A 19,982-nucleotide genomic window follows, 5' to 3' on the forward strand; every position below is an offset into this window, starting at 1 on the left:
TTATTTTTTAAAGAAAAGCACATTTTTTTCAATGAAGCTAACATTAAATGAATCAGAAATACACTCTATACATTGTTAATGTGGTAAATGACTATTCTAGCTGGAAACGTCTTGTTTTTATTGCAATATCTACATAGGTGTATAGAGGCCCATTTCCAACAACCACCACTCCAGTGTTTTAATGGTACATTGTGTTTGCTAACTGTGTAAGAAGACTAATGGATATTTAGAAAACCCTAGAAAACCTTTGCACAAGTATGTTAGCCCAGCTGAAAACTGTTTGGCTGATCTGAGATGCTATAAAATTGATCTTCCTTTGCGCTAGTTGAGAATCTGGAGCATTACATTTGTTTGTTCTATGAAACTCTCAAAATGGCCAGAAAAAGAGGACTTTCATGTGAAACTCGACAGTCTATTCTTGTTCTTAGAAATGAAGGCTTTTCCATGCGAGAATTTGCCAAGAAACTGAAGATTTCCTACAACGGTGTGTACTACTCCCTTCAGAGGAGAGCACAAACAGGCTCTAACCAGAGTAGAAAGAGAAGTGGGAGGCCCCGCTGCACAACTGAGCAACAAGACAAGTACATTAGAGTTTCTAGTTTGAGAAATCGACGCCTCACAGCTCCTCAACTGGCAGCTTCATTAAATTGTACACGCAAAATGCCAGCGTCAACGTCTACAGTGAAGAGGCGACTCCGGGATGCTAGCCTTCAGGGCAAAGTGGCAAAGAAAAAGGCATATCTGAGACTGGCTAATAAAATGAAAAGATTAATGTGGGCAAAAGAACACAGACATTGGACAGAGGAAGATTGGAAAAAAGTTTTATGGACAGACGAATCAAAGTTTGAGGTGTTTGGATCACACAGAAGAACATTTATGAGACGCAGAACAACTGAAAAGATGTTGGAAGAGTGCCTGACGCCATCTGTCAAGCATGGTGGAGGTAATGTGATGGTCTGGGGTTGCTTTGGTGCTGGTAAAGTGGGAGATTTGTACAAGGTAAATGTGATTTTGAATAAGGAAGGCTATCACTCCATTTTGCAACGCCATGCCATACCCTGTGGACAGCGCTTGATTGGAGCCAATTTCATCCTACAACAGGACAATGACCCAAAGCACACCTCCAAATTATGCATGAACTATTTGGGGAAGAATCAGGCAGCTGGTATTCTATCTGTAATGGAGTGGCCAGCGCAGTCACCAGATCTCAACCCCATTGAGCTGTTGTGGGAGCAGCTTGACCGTATGGTACGCAAAAAGTGCCCATCAACCCAATCCAACTTGTGGGAAGGGCTTCAGGAAGCATGGGGTCAAATTTCTCAAGATTACCTCAGCAAATTAACAGCTAGAATGCCAAAGGTCTGCAATGCTGTAATTGCTGCAAAGGGAGCATTCTTTGACGAAAGCAAAGTTTGAAGGAGAAAATTATTCTTTATAATAAAAATCATTATTTCTAACCTTGTCAATGTCTGGAATATATTTTCTAATCATTTTGCAACTCATTTGATAAATAAAAGTATGAGTTTTCATGGAAAACATAAAATTGTCTGGGTGACCCCAAACTTTTGAACGGTAGTGTATGTAATTACTAAATGTACTACTATAGGTGTAACATTTTGTCTAATTTAACTGTAACGCAGTGGGAATCATCCAACCCTTTTTTAAAAGCTGTTATAGTTTCGGCCATTACTACCTCTTGCTGTAGGGCATTGCACAGTCTGAGTGCTCTGACTGTAAAGAACCCTTTCCTGTTTAGGTGCCGGAATCGCCTTTCTTCCACCCATAATGAGTGCCCCCCTGGTTCTTAGTATGGTCTTTGGAAGGAATAACTCATGTGCTAATCCTTTGTACTGACCACACATATATTTATACATGTAAATGAGATCCCCTCTGAGGAGTCGTTTTTCTAAGCTAAACAAGCTCAACTTTTTCAACCTCTCATCATATGACAGACCTTCCATCCCTTGTAATAATCTAGTTGCCTGCCTTTGAACTGACTCTAACTTCTGAATATCCTTTGTAAAATGTGGAGGCCAAAACTGGATCTCATATTCCAGATGTGGCCTCACTAGTGATTTATAAAGGGGTAACAATACGTTGGGACCTTGAGATTTTATCTCTATTTTTATACATCCTATAATCTTGTTTGCTTTTGCAGCTGTTGCTTGACATTGAGTACTGCCCCTCAGATTACGTGTAACCAGAATACCCAAGTCCTTCTCCTGTTCTGTAGTCCTGAGTATACTCCCATTTAATGTATATGCAGCAATAGGATTACTCCGACCTAGGTGCATTACTCTACATTTATCTACATTAAACCTCATCTGCCAAGGATTTGTCCATTCAGTCATCTTATCCAGATCATTCTGCAATATTGTAATGTCAAGATCAGATTTTAATATCTTACATAGTTTGGTGTCGTCAGCAAAGACTGACACTTTACACTCAATCCCATCCCCAGGGTCATTAATAAAGAGGTTAAAAAGAATTGGTCCTAGCACAGATCCCTGTGGTCCCCACTGCTGATTATATCCCATTTACAGAATGTACCGTTTATGACAACTCTTTGTTTCCTATCATTTAGCCAATTCCTTACCCATCAACTTATAGTTTCCCCCATTCCTTGCTTCTGTAGCTTCAATATAAGGCTGTTATAAGGTACAGTATCAAATGCCTTTGCAAAGTCCAGATAAATCACATCAGCCGTCTTACCAACATCCAGATTTGCACTTACCTCCTCATAGAACACAACCTATTTTTCATGAATCCATGCTGATTTTTAGTGATGAGCGAGCATTAAAATGCTCGGGTACTCGTTGTTCGAGTCAAGCAAATTGGAATACTCGGGTGCTCGGTCCGAGTAACGAGCCCAATGTAAGTCTATGGGAAACTCGAGCATTTTTCGGGCGGCTCCTCCTGGCGGTCTGCAGAGGGCCTAAAAATTTGCCAAATCGATGGGAACAGTGCTCAAATGACATGGGTACAGCATGGGGAAGACCCCTGGAAGCATTTCTGACTCCCAGGTCACTGCTGTCACAATGTTGTCAGGGGTATTACGCCACTTTTACGGACTCACAATAGAGCATACAAAAACAAAATCAAAATGGATTTTCCTGGGAAATATGTTAGGGAACATCCTTTCCAGGGTAATGACTCGTATAAAAGGCAAAATAAATATAGAAAAACAAAAATGCTCTTCCACACCTTGGGCTATGTTCACACATAGCGTTTTTGATGCGTTTTTGCACTTCTGCATTGCCTTCAACCAAGACAAATGCATTCACTGGGAAATGTCATTTTAACATTTTACAATCTTATCTGGCCATGTGGTGTGTGACATGGGAACAGCATGGGGAAGACCCCTGGGGCTGGAAGCATCTCTGACTCCCATGGCATTGACTAAAACTGTGGTCATCTCATCAGACGTGCTCCTATATTAGTGCGGTAATAATATAGACATTTTTGGCAATGTGACAAATCTTAAACTCCATTTAAAATGGGCAAGGTGTGTGTCAAGGGACGGGGAAGTGGACATTATGGTGATGGTGATAGTGCACGCAGAGGTCGTAGGCAAGTTTGCCACCATCACCACCCTGTGTTCCACAAGGTTCAGTCTCAGTAGATGTGAGTCTGGATCACATTATTATTATTACTTTATCGCCATTTATTCCATGGCACTTTACATGTGAAAAAGGGGTATACATAGCAAAAACAATTACAATAATCTTGAACAAATATGTGACAGCGACTGGTACAGGAGAGGAGAGGACCCTGCCCGTGAAGGCTCAGTCTACAAGGCAAGGATACAGTAGGTGAGGATAGAGCTGGTCTTGCAGTGGTATGGTGGAGCGAGGGTTACTGCAGGTTGTATGCATGTCGCAAGAGGTGGGTCTTCAGCTTCCTTTTAAAGGTTTCAACAGTAGGCGAGAGTCAGAAATGGTGGGGTAGAGAGTTCCAGAGAATGGGGGATGCACAGAAGAAATCTTGTATGCGATTGTGGGAAGAGGAGATAAGAGGGGAGTAGAGAAGGAGATCTTGTGAGGATCGGAGGTTGCGTGCAGGTAAGTACCAGGAGACTAGGTCACAGATGTATGGAGAAAACAAGTTGTGGATAGCTTTGCATTCCAAGGTTAGGGTTTTGAACTGGAGTCTCTGGGTAATGGGGAGCCAGTGAAGGGATTCATAGAGAGGAGAGGCCAGGGAATAGAGAGAGGACAAGTGGATTAGTCAGGCAACAGAGTTTAGGATAGATTGGAGGAATGCGAGACTGTTAGAAGGGAGGCCACAGAACAGAAGGTTGCAGTCGTCGAGAAGGGAGATGATGAGTGCGTGCACTAGTGTTTTTGTAGGTTTGTGGTTAAGGAATGTGCGGATCCGGGAGATTTTTTTTACTTGGAGTCGGCATCTTCCTCGCCCTGATCCTCCTTCCTCCCACCATTCCGAGTGCCCTGAGACAACTGATTCCACACTTGGACACTTCGAAGAGCTGTTTTGTTCACCTTTCCATTTATAGATTCTGGCCTCTCGCTCGGTCTGCTCGCAAGTGGAAAGAGCTTGGATATGTGGTTTGAAGGAGAGATTAGAGTCCAGGGTTACCCCAAGAGCTGTTCACTTTTCCATCGATAAATTTGGGCCTCTCGACCGGCCATCTTCGAGCAGGGCAACAGAAAATCACATGTAGCGATTTGAGGAGCCATGGTCACCTGAAGGTGACGGTGGGAATGTGCAAATACTGCCTCAAGAGGTGGATAATGATGAGACACAATGGACAGAAAGTCAGACACAAGGCGGGCAACTGCTCCCCAGAACACCAACACGATGGAAGTTGCCAGTACAACTGTTAGGTCTTCCCGAGTCTGGTTCTTTTTTAAAGACTGTTTAGATAACCCAAAAAGGCCATTTGCAACATCTGCCAGGCCAGCATCAGCAAGAGCACCAAAGCTACCAGCCTGACCACCACCAGCATGCTCAGGCATATGACAGCAAAGCACCTGACAAGCTGGGCCAAACACCAAGGTCCAGAAACAGGTCCAGAAACAGTGTCTGCAGGTGAAACCACTGCCTCTTCCACTGTTGTGCATGACGCCAATTCGCTGTCCATGGCGCATGTGAAGATGCCTCCCTCTCTGCACCTGTCATTGCAGACTTTCAACCATCACCGTCCACGTCCTTGTCCCTTTGCAGCGTTCAGTTGTCCCTACCACAGTTCATGGAATGCAAGCGCAAGTATGCAGCCAGCTACCCACCCACAGTCCGCAATACTAAACTGCCACATTTCTGGACTGCTTGCACTTGAAATGTTGCCTTTTAGGCTCGTGGAGGTGGAAACTTTCCACAACCTCATGGCGGCGGTGGGCGAGTGTCCATACTCGGTCCCCAGCCACCACTATTTCTCCCAGTATTGTCCACAAGCGCGGGTCCCAGAAAATTGCCCATGCCCTCCCCAGTGCACTTACTGGGAAGGACCGTTTAACCACAAACACATGGACAGGTGATTATGGCCAAGGATCGTACGGAGCCAGTCCACAGTAAAAAAAAAAAACAGCAATAGTGTCCGGGAACCTTCCCACACACTTTTCTTAGCCGGGGCTGCTTCTCGGCAGGGTTGGACTGGCCCACTAGAGAACCGGAGACTCCTCCGGTGGGCCCTGGCTTCTCCTTCAGGAGAGTTCATAGGGCCGAGGTGAGGTCATGATGAAGATAGAGGCCACCATCTGCTTAGTTTTCTGTTACTTGGAACGCAAGCACAAGTATGCAGCCAGCCACCCAACAGGCCGCAATACTAAACTGCCACATTTCTGGACAGCTTGCTCTTGAAATGTTGCCTTTTAGGCTCGTGGAGGCACAAGCTTTCCAAAACCTCATGGCTGCGGCTGGGTGTCCATACTTGGTCCCCAGCCGCCACTATTTCTCCTGGTATCGTCTCCGCCTTCCACAAGCATGGGTCCCAGAAAATTACTCGTGCCCTCCCCAGTGCACTTACTCGGAAGGACCGCCTAACCACAAACACATGGACAGGTGAATGTGGCCAGGGACGGTACGGGGCCAGTCCACAGTAAAAAAACAAAAACAGCCATAGTATGTCCGGGAACCTTCCCACACACTTTCCTTAGCCAGGGCTGCATCTCGGCAGGATTGGACGGGCCCACCAGAGAACCGGAGACTCCTCCGGTGGGCCCTGGCTTCTCCAATCAGGAGAGTTCATAGTGCCGAGGTGGGGTCGTGATAATGATAGAGGCCACTATCTCGTTAGCTTGCTGCTGGTACTTTTCTATGGGAATCAGCTTGGCTCCAATCAGCCTGGAATATTTCCAGTGAACTATGGCACAACGCCATGGTATTAGCAGTGCCCCCAGTACCAGTAGCGAAGCCATCCACAATTTCCTTCTCAGGAATTTTATTTGGTAGACTGAGTGGCTGCCCAAATACATTAGCGTCTCACAAAGGAGCTGAAGATACTGAGTGGCAATAGGTGCAAGTTTCTCCAGCATGTTAGATATCAGAGGGAGAACAGAGATGGCAGCACAGTGGCTCTGTGATTAGCACTGAAGCCTTGCAGCGCTGGGGTCCAGGGTTCAAATCCCACCAAGGACAACATCTGAAAGGATTTTGTATGTTCTCCCCATGTTTGCATGGGTTTCCCCCTCAGTAAAAAAAGCAGCCATAGAGTGTCCAGGAACCTTCCCACACACTTTTCTTAGCCAAGCCTGCTTCTCGGCAGGGTTTTACGGGCCCACCAGAGAATCCTTGGGTGGGCCCTGGCTTCTCCATCAGGAGAGTTCATGATAGCACAAACTTTGCAGCTGCTATGGGGTTCTTGAGCAGGGGAGAAAGGTGGGCCCTCAAAAGCAAATCCTCTGGTGGGCCCAATGTTTTTCACTGACACTGCTTCTCAGTGAGAGTTGTATTTCACCACAGCCATATTCTTTAGCTCAGTGAAAGGACTGGCATAGAGGAAAACCATGTCTACTCCGGCTGTCATTTCTCCACCACTAGGTTCCGCCCATTGTCACACACGACCATGCCTGGCTGTATGCTCAGCGGTGAGAGCCATAGATCAGGCTGCTGTGTTACAGCTTTCAACAACTCTGCAGGTGTGGGCGGTTTGTCACCTAAGCATTAAGCATATTATATTCAGCACAGTCTGTTGCCACTTGGCCAAGGCAGTGCTGCAGTGCTTCCAGCTTGTGACTGGTCATTTTGGAGATGGAGGCCGAACTGAGGGAGGAGGTGTAGGTGCTGAACAATGTGGTTACATTGAGGTTACATTGGCGAGTCTGGTTTTTATGCAAAAGAAAGATCCTACTGTGTTTTATATTTTTTTTTTGTTTTTACGTCTCTTCAAATGTGTATTGGAGTGCGTCCTAATTTTTGGCAGCCCTTGAAATTGTTGCATATGCAATAAAAATATACGAGACACACTCCTTAACAATGGGAAGGACAATTCAAATAGATTCTATGTTCTAGAATATTAACTGCCTTATCTGAAATTCTTTTACTGGTGAGCTATCGCAGTATGGATGGCGTATTACACCAATCCAGCCAGGTATTATTGCCTTATACTGCGTGCTGCTAAAATTTGAAATCTATTTTATTCCTTATCGATAACGCTGTCAGATGCATTTACAATAGGAACAGATGCTGCTACTAGGTGAGTTTTCATTCTGGTCACATAAATGTCTTCCACAGTCCATAACTTTATTTTTCTTATTTCTTTGGCCTTATATACAAGTCATTACCCTGAAAAGAATGTTTATTAATATTTTTTCCATTTTAGCTTGTTTTTTGTAAGTTTTTTTTTTTGTCAGTCTGCAAAAGTGGTGTAATAATATTCTGACAACATTGTTTACAGATATGCTATTTGTCAGCGTACAACTCAGAATAGGTTTGAACCCTAAACTGCAATTCTTTTAATGGAGTGTAATATTTTACACGCTCACAATAATTGCTGGATTATTAGGGCAGTTATATGGGATAATGTCTGATGGCCACGGTTTCAGGCAGTTGCCTAATAGTATGGTATTTGTCAGTGACCAAGTGTCAATTGGTTTAACAAAACACAGGTGGCTGACTTTAAAAGGAGTGGAATATTTGGTACGCTCCACAAAATTTCTGCATTATTATGGCAGTCATATGGATCACGTGCATAGGTGGATTATAATGAGGGCAATCTGGGCTACCGCCTGGGGCCTGGGCCTCCGGGGGGCCCATGGCCAGATTGCCCTCATTATTATTATGTGGGTGTCAATGCAGCACATACCGGCAGGCAGAGGCGGGGGGGCCCCCAGACCGCTCCCCCAGCAGCTGCGCACGGCCGCTGCTTCTTCGGCCGGGCCAGCACTGCATCTGTTAACTTCCCTGTGTGCTGGCCCGGCCGCGTCACAGCTAGAAGACACGGCCCTGTGCGTGGCCCTGTCTGCTACCATGACGTCACGCAGTGTGCGCCCTGCATTGCTGCACCGGAGAGGAGCTGGACGACTGGAGCCGAGCCGGCGGATGGTGAGTGTGTGAGTGAGTGTGTAATTGAGTGTGTGTGTGTGATTGAGTGAGTGAGTGTGTGTGTGTGCGTGCAGGCAGATATCATTGTGTGATGTCTGTTTATATGTATTTTTGTGTTTCAAATGTGTTTATGCGTGTATTTATATGTCTGTATATGTTTGTGTGTGTGCGTGACTGCGTGCGGCCTCCCGCTGTCTCTGGGGGGGCGCCGTGCGGCCTCCTGCTGTATCTGGGGGATGCCATGCGGCCTCCCGCTGAGTATAGATGGCTACGTGCGGCCACCCGTTGTATCTGGGGGACGCCGTGCGGCCTCCCCTTGTGTATAGATGGCGCCGTGCGGCCTCCTGCTGTGTATAGATGGCACCATGCAGCCTCCCGCTGTGTATAGATGGCTACGTGCGGCCTCCCGCTGTGTATAGATGTCTTCATGCGGCCTCCTGCTATGTATAGATGGCTATGTGCGGCCTCCCGCTGTGTATAGATGGCTACGTGTGGCCTCCCGCTGTGTATAGATGGCTACGAACGGCCTCCCGCTGTGTATAGATGGCTACATGCGGCCTCCTGCTGTGAATAGATGGTGCCGTGTGGCCTCCTGCTGTGTATAGATGGAGCTGTGCTGCCTCCCTCTGTGTATGGATGGGTACGTGCAGCCTCCCGCTGTGTATAGATGGCTACCTGTGGCCTCCCGCTGTGTGTAGATGGCACCATGCGGCCTCCCGCTGTGTATAGATGACTACGTGCGGCCTCCTGCTGTATATAGATGGCTACGTGCGACCTCATGCTGTGTATATATGACTACGTGTGGCCTCATGCTGTGTATAGATGGCACCATGCGGCCCCCTGCTGTGTATAGATGGCTACGTGCGGCCTCCTGCTGTGTATAGATGGCTCCGTGTGGCCTCCCACTGTGTATAGATGGCACCGTGCGGCCTCCCACTGTGTATAGATGGCACCGTGCGGCCTCTCGCTGTGTATAGATGGCTACGTGCGGCCTCCTGCTATGTATAGATGGCACCGTACGGCCTCCTGATGTGTATAGATGGAACCGTGCGGCCTCCCGCTGTGTATAGATGGCACCGTTCGGCCTCCTGCTGTGTATAGGAGGATTGTGGCAGCTCATATTGTGTGTAGGGTCTCATACTGTATATAGGGGATGTCAGCATACTTAATTGTGCTCAATATTAAGTCATACAATTAATGTAAAAAAAATATTATAATTAATATATTAATATTGTGCCAAATTAATTTAATGTGAACTATCACATGATCTATCAAAGGGGATCATGTGACATGTCACGTGATACATCAGGTGTGTATGTATGTGGGGGGGGCCCCGTGCCTTCTAAACTGCCCAGGGCCCTTGTTACTCTTAATCCACCCCTGATCACGTGCATCTGATCATTGAAAAAAGTTCCTCTACTTCCACAATACAGTAATACGAATAAAACTAAAAAAATTTGGCTGTATTCTGCGAATAAGCAAATGGAGTTGTAAAATAGTGTACACTGACAACCTGCTACAATTTATAAATGGAGGACAATATTCACTACAAATGGCTGGATTTGAACCTTAGTTATATGTGATACGTCTGAAAGAGAACCACGGTTGTAAATAGCAGGCCTGTAATTTACTAATATTATTCTACACAGAGACCTAGTGTGAATAGCTTGACCGACATACTGCAACAAAATGAAAATGGAAGAAATGGCTGATTTTGGAACACTGTTATAAGTGATATGTCTGACAGAGAACCACGATTTTAAATAGCAGGCCTGTAATTTACTAATACTATTCTTCACAGACACCTAGTGTGAATAGCTTGACCGACACACTGCTACAGAATGGAAAAGGAGGTCAATATTTTCCACTCTGAGCTCAAATTTCTGGATTTTTATCGCTGAAATATGTAACAGATCTGGCTTTATTCTGCAGTGAGAACAAGCTAATGGTGCAGAAAAATGGTGTACTCTGGATTACTTTTTAAGCAAATAACCAGGATTAAGATAAAAAAAAAATTGCCCTGGCCCCTGATATCTGGGGCTATGTTTACAAATATCTGAAATTATTACAGCAGCAAACAGGACGTTCAATGGACCCTCTTGTGCTGTATACACTGCAGTCTGCCACATACACTGCCTGCTTGCCTAGCATTGATTATATGCAGCTGGATTAGTCCTCCGAAGGACTAATAGTTCAGATGGATATATACATATGTTATATATATATGTTGTGGAATACCTATACTAACAAGATGGACCCTCTTGTGCTGTATCATGCACTGCAGTCTGCCACATACCCTGCCTGCCTGCCTAACTCCTGCTATCATCACTGAATATATGCAGCTCGATTAGTCCTCAGAAGAACTGTTAATTCTGTTGGATATATATATATATAGAGATATATAGAGATATATAGAGATATATAGAGATATATATGTTGTGGAATACCTATACTAACTATAAACAAGCAAATCTCTCCCTGACGCTGCAGCACCTCTCCCTACTCTGCCTGATTCCGGGGTTGACTGTGACGAGCGTAGCGGTGCCAGGTCTTATATAGACCCGATGATGCTGTGTGGCCAGCCAATCACTGTAATGCCCACACCTAACATGGCTACGGCATTACAGTGCATGGCAGGCAATCCCTGCATGTTCATTGGCTCTCTAAAGAGTGCCAAACATGCAGGGAGGGGACCCGAGTTCCCGCCCGAGCAACCCAGAAATACTCGCCGAGCTTGTCGAGCACAGTGATATTCGGGCGATTGTCAAGCAGTGGCAAGCACATTCGCTCATCACTTCTGATTATCATTTATTATATTATTCTCTGTGATATAACTCTGCAGGTCATGTCTTATGATGCCCTCAATATATATTATATGGAGGGCTATGTGGGACCATTATATTAATCACAAGCAAGAATAGAAGGAAAGGCAGCACTCACCCAGTCTTCTTTAAAACGTTCCTTTATTTTTGTGTGCGGAGCATTTCAGCGTGCAGCATTGGACTGAGACCCCGAAGGGTATGCGGGGGGAGAGGAAAAAATATTACACTGCTCAAAAAAATAAAGGGAACACTCAAATAACACATCCACATTCATCTGAATGAATGAAATATTCTTATTGAATACTTTGTTCTGTACAAAGTTGAATGTGCTGACAACACAATCACACAAAAATCATCAATGGAAATCAAATTTATTAACCAATGGAGGCCTGGATTTGGAGTCATCCCCAAAATTAAAGTAGAAAAACACACTACAGGCTGATCCAACTTTGATGTAATGTCCTTAAAACAAGTCAAAATGAGGCTCAGTATTGTGTGTGGCCTCCACGTGCCTGTATGACCTCCCTACGATGCCTGGGCATACTCCTGATGAGGTTGCGGATGGTCTCCTGTGGGATCTCCTCCCAGGCCTAGACTAAAGCATCCACCAACTCCTGGACAGTCTGTGGTGCAACGTGACGTTGGTGGATGGAGCGAGACATGATGTCCCAGATGTGCTCAATCGGATTCAGCTCTGAGGAACGGGCGGGCCAGTCCATAGATTCATAGCCTTCATCTTGCAGGAACTGCTGACACACTCCAGCCACATGAGGTTTGGCACTGTCCTACATTAGGAGGAACCCAGGGCCAACCGCACCAGCATATGGTGTCACAAGGGCTCTGAGGATCTCATCTCGGTACCTAATGGCAGTCAGGCAACCTCTGGCGAGCACATGGAGGGCTGTGTGGCCCTACAAAGAAATGCCACCCACATCATTACTGACCCACTGCCAAACCGGTCATGCTGAAGGATGTTGCAGGCAGAAGATCGCTCTCCACAGCGTCTCCAGACTCTTTAACGTTTGTCACATGTGCTCAGTGTGAACCTGCTTTCATCTGTGAAGAGCACAGGGCGCCAGTGGCGACTTTGCCAATCCTGGTGTTCTGTGGCAAATGCCAAGCGTCCTGCACGGTGTTGGGCTGTGAGAACAACCCCCATCTGTGGACGTCGGGCCCTCATACCACCCTCATGGAGTCAGTTTCTAACCGTTTGTGCAGACACATGCACATTTGTGGCCTGGTGGAGGTCATTTTGCAAGGCTCTGGCAGTGCTCCTCCTGTTCCTCCTTGCACAAAGGAGGAGGTAGCGGTCCTGCTGCTGGGTTGTTGCCCTCCTACAGCCCCCTCCATGTCTCCTGGTGTACTGGCCTGTCTCCTTGTAGCGCCTCCAGCCTCTGGACACTTTGCTGACAGACACAGCAAACCTTCTTGCCACAACTCGCATTGATGTGCCATCATGGATGAGCTGCACTACCTGAGCACCTTCTGTGGGTTGTAGAGTCCGTCTCAGCTACCACAAGTGTGAAAGCACAACCAACATTCAAAAGTGACCAAAACATCAGCCAGAAAGCATTGGTACTGAGATGTGGTCTGTGGTCCCCGCCTGCAGAACCACTCCTTTACTGAGGGTGTCTTGATAATTGCCAATAATTTCAATCTATTGTCTATTCCATTTGCACAACAGCATGTGAAATTGATTGTCAATCAGTGTTGCTTCCTATGTGGACAGTTTGATTTCACAGAAGTTTGATTTACTTGGAGTTATATTCTGTTGTTTAAGTGTTCCCTTTATTTTTTTGAGCAGTGTATATTGAAAGCAATGTGGGGCAATTATATTATATGGAAGGCCATGTGTGTGCCTTACATTATATGGAAGGCAATGTGGCGCTATTATATAATATGGAAGGCAATGTGGGGCCATGATATATGGAAGGCAATGTGGGGCACATTATACTGTATGGAAGGCAATGTGGGACACATTATATTATATGGAAGACTATGTGGGGTCCTTACATTATATAGAAGGCAATGTGGGCCATTAAAATATATATAAGGCAATGTGGTGCTATTATATTATATGGAAGACAATGTGGGGCATTATATTATATGAAAGACAATGTGGGGGCATTATATTATATGGAAGGTTATATGGGGCTATTACATTATATTGAAAGCTATGTGGGGCACATTGCACTGTATGGAAGGCTGTGGGGTCATTATATTAAATGGAAGGCAATGTGGGGGCCATTATAGTATATGGAAGGCAATGGGTGGGCCATTACATTATACGAAGGGCTATGTGGGGTCATTATAATAAATGAAAGGCATTGTGGGGGCCATTATATTATATGGAGGGCTATGTGGAGTCATTATATTAAATGGAAGGCAATGTGGGGACCATTATATTATATGGAAGGCTATATGGGGCACATTTTACTGTATGGAAGGCTATGTGGGGTCTATTATATTATATAATAATAACATAATAATAATCTATCTATCTATAATAATCGTAGATGCGTACCTCTGTCAGAAGCCTTTATAGAATGTGCAAGTGCGACGCACCTGTGCAGTCTGGCTCCAGACAGAAGAACGCATTGAGCCGTTACAGGTAAGAGGAGTGTATGGCGCCGGAGATCGCTGTATGCGTAGGCACTGAACGCATACCGTGATCTCCGGCACCATACATACATACTTACCTGACCAAAAGGAGTGTTGCCGCGGCGAGTCTGTTCTGGCCAGAGACCGGGGCAGGAGTGAGGCGTCAGAATCGGCGCATGCGTATAGCGTGCTATCCGGCGTCATTTTACTGAAAACACATTTGCAATGTGTCTTCAGCAAAATGGCGCCAGACAGCACAGTATGGGCACGCATGTACTCCGGCACCACACTCCTCCCCGGCCTCCGGCAGAACGGGATGCAGGGCTGAAGCACAGGGAAGAAAGGTGAGTATAAGTGTTTATTTTTTTGTGTGTGTGCAGTATGATAGGGATGAGGGGGTACCATGCATACCAGGATGAGGGATGGGGTACCATGCATACCAGGATAGGGATGAGGGGTTACCATGCATACCAGGATGAGGGATGAGGGGGTACCATGCATACCAGGATCGGGATGAGGGGTGCCATACATACCAAGATGAGGGATGGGGTACCATGCATACCAGGATTGGGGATGAGGGATGCCATACATACCAAGATGAGGGATGGGGTATTATACATACCAGGAAAGGGATGAGGGTTATCATACATACCAGGATAGGGATGAGGGGGTACCATGCATACCAGGATAGGGATGAGGGTGTACCATACATACCAGGATAGGGATGAGGGTGTACCATGCATACCAGGATAGGGATGAGGGGTACCATACATACCAGGATAGGGATGAGGGTGTACCATACATACCAAGATAGGGATGAGGGGGTACCATACATACCAGGATAGGGATGAGGGGTACCATACATATCAGGATAGGGATGAGGGGGTACCATGCATACCAGGATAGGGATGAGGGGTATCATACATACCAGGATAGGGATGAGGGGGTACCATGCATACCAGGATAGGGATGAGGGGTACCATACATACCAGGATGAGGGGCCATTCACACCAGGATAGGGATGAGGGGGCACCATGCATACCAGGATAGGGATGAGGGGGTACCATGTATACCAGGATACAGATGAGGGGACATGCATACCAGGATATGGATGAGGGGTACCATGCATACCAGGATAAGGATGAGGGGGTACCATTCATACCAGGATGAGGGATGGGGTACCATGCATACCAGGATATGGATGAGGTGGCACCATGCATACCAGGATAGGGATGAGGGGGTACCATGCATACCAGGATAGGGATGAGGGGTACCATACATACCAGGATAGTGATGAGGGGTACCATACATACCAGTATAGGGATGAGGGGATACAATGCATACCAGGATAGGGATGAGGGGGTACCATACATACCAGGATAGGGATGAGGGGGTACCATTCATACCAGGATAGGGATGAGGAGTACCATATATAACAGGATTGGGGATGAGGGGTACCATACATACCAGGATAGGGATGAGGAGTACCATATATACCAGGATTGGGGATGAGGGGTACTATACATACCAGGATGAGGGATGGGGTGTCATGCATACCAGGATTGGGGGATGAGGGGTGCCATGGATACCAGGATAGGGATGAGGGGGTACCATGCATACCAGGATAGGGATGAGGGGTACCATTCATACCAGGATAGTGATGAGGGGTACCATACATACCAGTATAGGGATGAGGGGATACAATGCATACCAGGATAGGGATGAGGGGGTACCATTCATACCAGGATAGGGATGAGGGGGTACCATGCATACTAGGATAGTGATGAGGGGTACCATACATACCAGGATAGGGATTAGGGGGTACCATGCATACCAGGATAGGGATGAGGGGTATCATACATACCAGGATAAGGATGAGGAGGTACCCTGCATACTAGGATAAGGATGAGGGGGTGCCATGCATACCAGGATAGGGATGAGGGGGTACCATTCATACCAGGATAGGGATGAGGGGGTACCCTGCATACCAGGATAGGAATGAGTGGTACCATACATACTAGGATAGGGATGAGGGGGTACCATGCATACCAGGATAGGGATGAGGGGTATCACATACCAGGATAAGGATGAGGGGTATCATACATACCAGGAAAAGGATGAAGGGGTATCATACATACCAGGATAAGGATGAGGGGGTACCATGCATACCAGGATAGGGATGAGGGGGTGCCATGCATACCAGGATAGGGATGAGGGGGTACCATTCATACCAGGATAGGGATGAGGGGGTACCATGCATACCAGGATAGGAATGAGTGGTACCATACATACCAGGATAGGGATGCGGGGGGTACCATGCATACCAGGATAGGGATGAGGGGTATCACACATACCAGGATAAGGATGAGGGGTATCATACATACCAGGATAAGGATGAGGGGGTATCATACATACCAGGATAAGGATGAGGGGGTACCATGCATACCAGGATAAGGATGAGGGGGTGCCATGCATACCAGGATAGGGATGAGGGGGTACCATTCATACCAGGATAGGGATGAGGGGGTACCATGCATACCAGGATAGGGATGAGGGGTATCATACCAGGATAAGGATGAGGGAGGTACCATGCATACCAGGATAAGGATGAAGGGGTGCCATGCATACCAGGATAGGGATGAGGGGTACCATACATACCAGGATGAGGAATGGGGTACCATCCATACCAGGATAGGGATAAGGGGTGCCATGCATACCAGGATGAGGGGCCATGCATACCAGGATAGGGATGAGGGGGCACCATGCATACCAGGATAGGGATGAGGGAGTACCATGCATACCAGGATACGGATGAGGGGCCATGCATACCAGGATATGGATGAGGGGTACTATGCATACCAGGATAAGGATGAGGGGTACTATACATACTAGGATTGGGGATGAGGGGTGTCATGCATACCAGGATTGGGGATGAGGGGTACCATACATACCAGGATATGGATGAGGGGTACCATACATACCAGGATTGGGGATGAGGGAGCCATGCATACCAGCATAGGATGGGGGCAGCACATAACAGGATGGGGGAACAGGATTGGGTAGCACAAATACCAGGATGGGGGCAGCACAAATACCAGGATGGGACAGCACATAACAGGATGGGGGCAGCACATAAGAGGATGGAGGACCATATACCAATAAAAATGCTCGCCACCCGGGCGTAGAACGGGTTCAATACCTAAAGTATATTGTGACAGAGTCACTGGTATAGTATATGAGGAGAGGTATGTGTCACGCAGGTTTCTAGCCTGTGTGAACTAAAACCAATAAACTTTCTGCCAGCATGTTATATGCTGGAGGGTTAACTCTTTTAAAGGTCGTGGTTTTATGAGAATGACATAGAGATGGGAGGGACGTTATTCCCCATACCTCCACATCAGGGTGTGGCTGAGAAACGTTTAAATGTTCAGTCCTGTTTTTTTTTCTCTGTTGTTGAGTTTGGAGTGGCAAAGACTCCAGACTGGAAAGCCACAGCTCAGAGAGGAGCTGAAAGCTGGGACGACAACCTGTGCGGCTAATCCCACACTGCTATGGACTGTGCTATCATTTATCTTTTGTTTTTTTGCCTGTAAGGCTGTGTTTATTTTGCTGGGGCTGCAGGGCTTCATGCCACTAAATAAAGCCTGCAGAGAAAACACGGTTCCTGAGTTTACTTCCAGAAGCGGCCGACTGAGGCGTCTTACCACAATATATATATATATATATATATATATATATATATATATATATATATATATATATATATTGTAGAGATCGTACTCACTTGGGTGCGATGGGAGGAAAGCAGGAGGCATGTTCCTTTAAGTGTCGATAGCGGTTCATTAGCTTCATAAACCGTTTAAAAGGAAAAAGTGCAAACAAACAGCCTTTAGTGAGGGCAAAAACAAAGAAAACAGTCCTTATTGTAGCATCGGCGTCTTTGCCCCCTGCCAGGCAGAGACGCCGTCCCACTCACCTCCTTGCTCCCCGCGCTCCCCACTCTGCGTTCTCCAGCGCTCCTTTTCCTGCTGCCGGCGCGCGCAGCTCCCCGGGCACTGTGCTTAGGGCGCGCGCGCTCCCTCCCTCTTAATGGGGGCCGCGCACGCCATCCTAAGGAGTCCCCAGCCAATAGCCGAGGGCCCTCCCATATATAAGGCATCTCCTCCAAAATGGAGGTGCCCGAGCAAGTTGTTGACAGTGTTTCTTACCTCTGCTTCAGCCCTCAGGTCCCGGTGCTAGCCTGACTACCAGTCCTGCCCGCCAGCCTGTTACCTGCCTGTTACCTGCCGTGCCTGCCAGTCCGCTCCCCTGGAGCACTTGCCTGTTACCTGCCTGTTTCTTGCCTGTTACCTGCCGTGCCTGCCAGCCCGCTCACCTGGAGCACTTGCCTGTTACCTGCTGTGCCTGCCAGCCCGCTCACCTGGGAGCACTTGCCTGTTACCTGCCGTGCCTGCCAGCCCGCTCACCTGGAGCACTTGCCTGTTACCTGCTGTGCCTGCCAGCCCGCTCACCTGGGAGCACCTGCCTGTTACCCGCTTATTACCTGCCGTGCCTACCCGGAGGCTCCTGCCGTCACTTGCCATGACCACCTGCCAGCCTACCTAGAGACTCCTGCCGTCACTTGCCGTGTCTACCTGATAGCCTACCTGGAGGCTTCTGCTCGCCAACCTGCCTGCTGTGCCCGTCTGCAATTCCGGTCAGTCCCTGCCATCTGTACCATGGGAGTCACCTGCTCCCTTACAAGGTCGTCCCCAGAGTAGCACCTGGTCCCTCTGCTCGGATCCTCCCAGGTCACGGAGTCGTTAGCCGCCGTATGACCTGGGTCGGTCCAAGTTGATACCTAGTTACGCCCCTCTGGGTCCCTCCTTGCACCGCAGCACAGAGGTTCCACCACCCGGATCCGTAACAGTTTGCTCGGGCCATGGAACCCGGTGGCCCCCAGACACCCGCAATCTCCGACCTGCACCAGGAGGTCTTACATCAGAGGGCTCAACAAGAGTCGGTTCTGTCCTTCCTGCGGTCTGTTAACTCTCGCCTAGGCGCATTGTCCGACCCGTCTGTGTCCGTCTCTGGTCAAGTAGCGCCTGCTTCTGCGGCACCACAACCCAGTCCTATTATGGCGTCCGGCTATGGACCCCGGCTCTCAGCACCTGCACATTTTGCTGGCAACCCCGCTTTAGCTCGAGGTTTCATAAACCAGTGCACCCTGCACTTTGAACTCTTGGCACATCAGTTCATCTCTGACCGGGCCAAGGTGGCATTCATCATGTCCCATCTCACTGGGGAGGCACTGGCATGGCTAAATCCCCTGTGGGAGAGAGGGGATCCCCTGGTGTCCGATCTATCGTCTTTCCTCACTGCTTTCCAGAAAGTCTTCGAGGAACCAGGATGAAAATCCTCTACTGCCTCCTCTTTGCTCCGTCTCCGCCAAGGGAGCCTCACCGTGGGCCAGTATGCCATACAGTTCCGTACCCTCGCTTCTGAGCTTGCCTGGGACAAAAAGGCCCTGGTGTCCATCTTCTGGGAGGGTCTTTACGGCCGGATTAAGGATGAGTTGGCCGGCCCGGACATTGCTACCACCCTGGATGACCTGGTGTCGCTAGCTACTCGGATCGACATCCGTTTACTGGAACGTGCTAAAGAGACTACCCGGGAGCAAAGATTTCCTCGCCTTGCTCCGACTTTCCAGAGACCTGTCTCTCAATTAGCTACTCCCCGGGCACGCTCGCCCGAACCTATGCAAGTCGACCAGACCAAGATGGTCAAATCTCGCCAAGAGTCTCGCCGAGCCGAGGGAAGCTGTTTCTATTGTGGCAGTAAGGAGCACTTCATCCGTTCCTGCCCGGTGAAGCCGGGAAACGCCAGTACCTAGGACTGCTCGGAGAGGTCATCCTAGGCAAAAGTAAACCCTCTCCTTCCCTGACTTTGTCTGTCTCCATCTCCTGGGGAGAGAACCGTCACTTTGAAATTGCTCACCTGAGTTCTGGAGCTGCTGGAAACCTCATTTCCCAGTCCCTGATAGAGAGATATCGGATTCCCACCAAACCTCTGGCTGAACAG

Source organism: Phyllobates terribilis, unplaced genomic scaffold (assembly GCF_046119375.1).
Source record: "Phyllobates terribilis strain yellow unplaced genomic scaffold, ASM4611937v1 Scaffold_5__5_contigs__length_657084704, whole genome shotgun sequence".
Lineage (NCBI taxonomy): Eukaryota > Metazoa > Chordata > Amphibia > Anura > Dendrobatidae > Phyllobates > Phyllobates terribilis.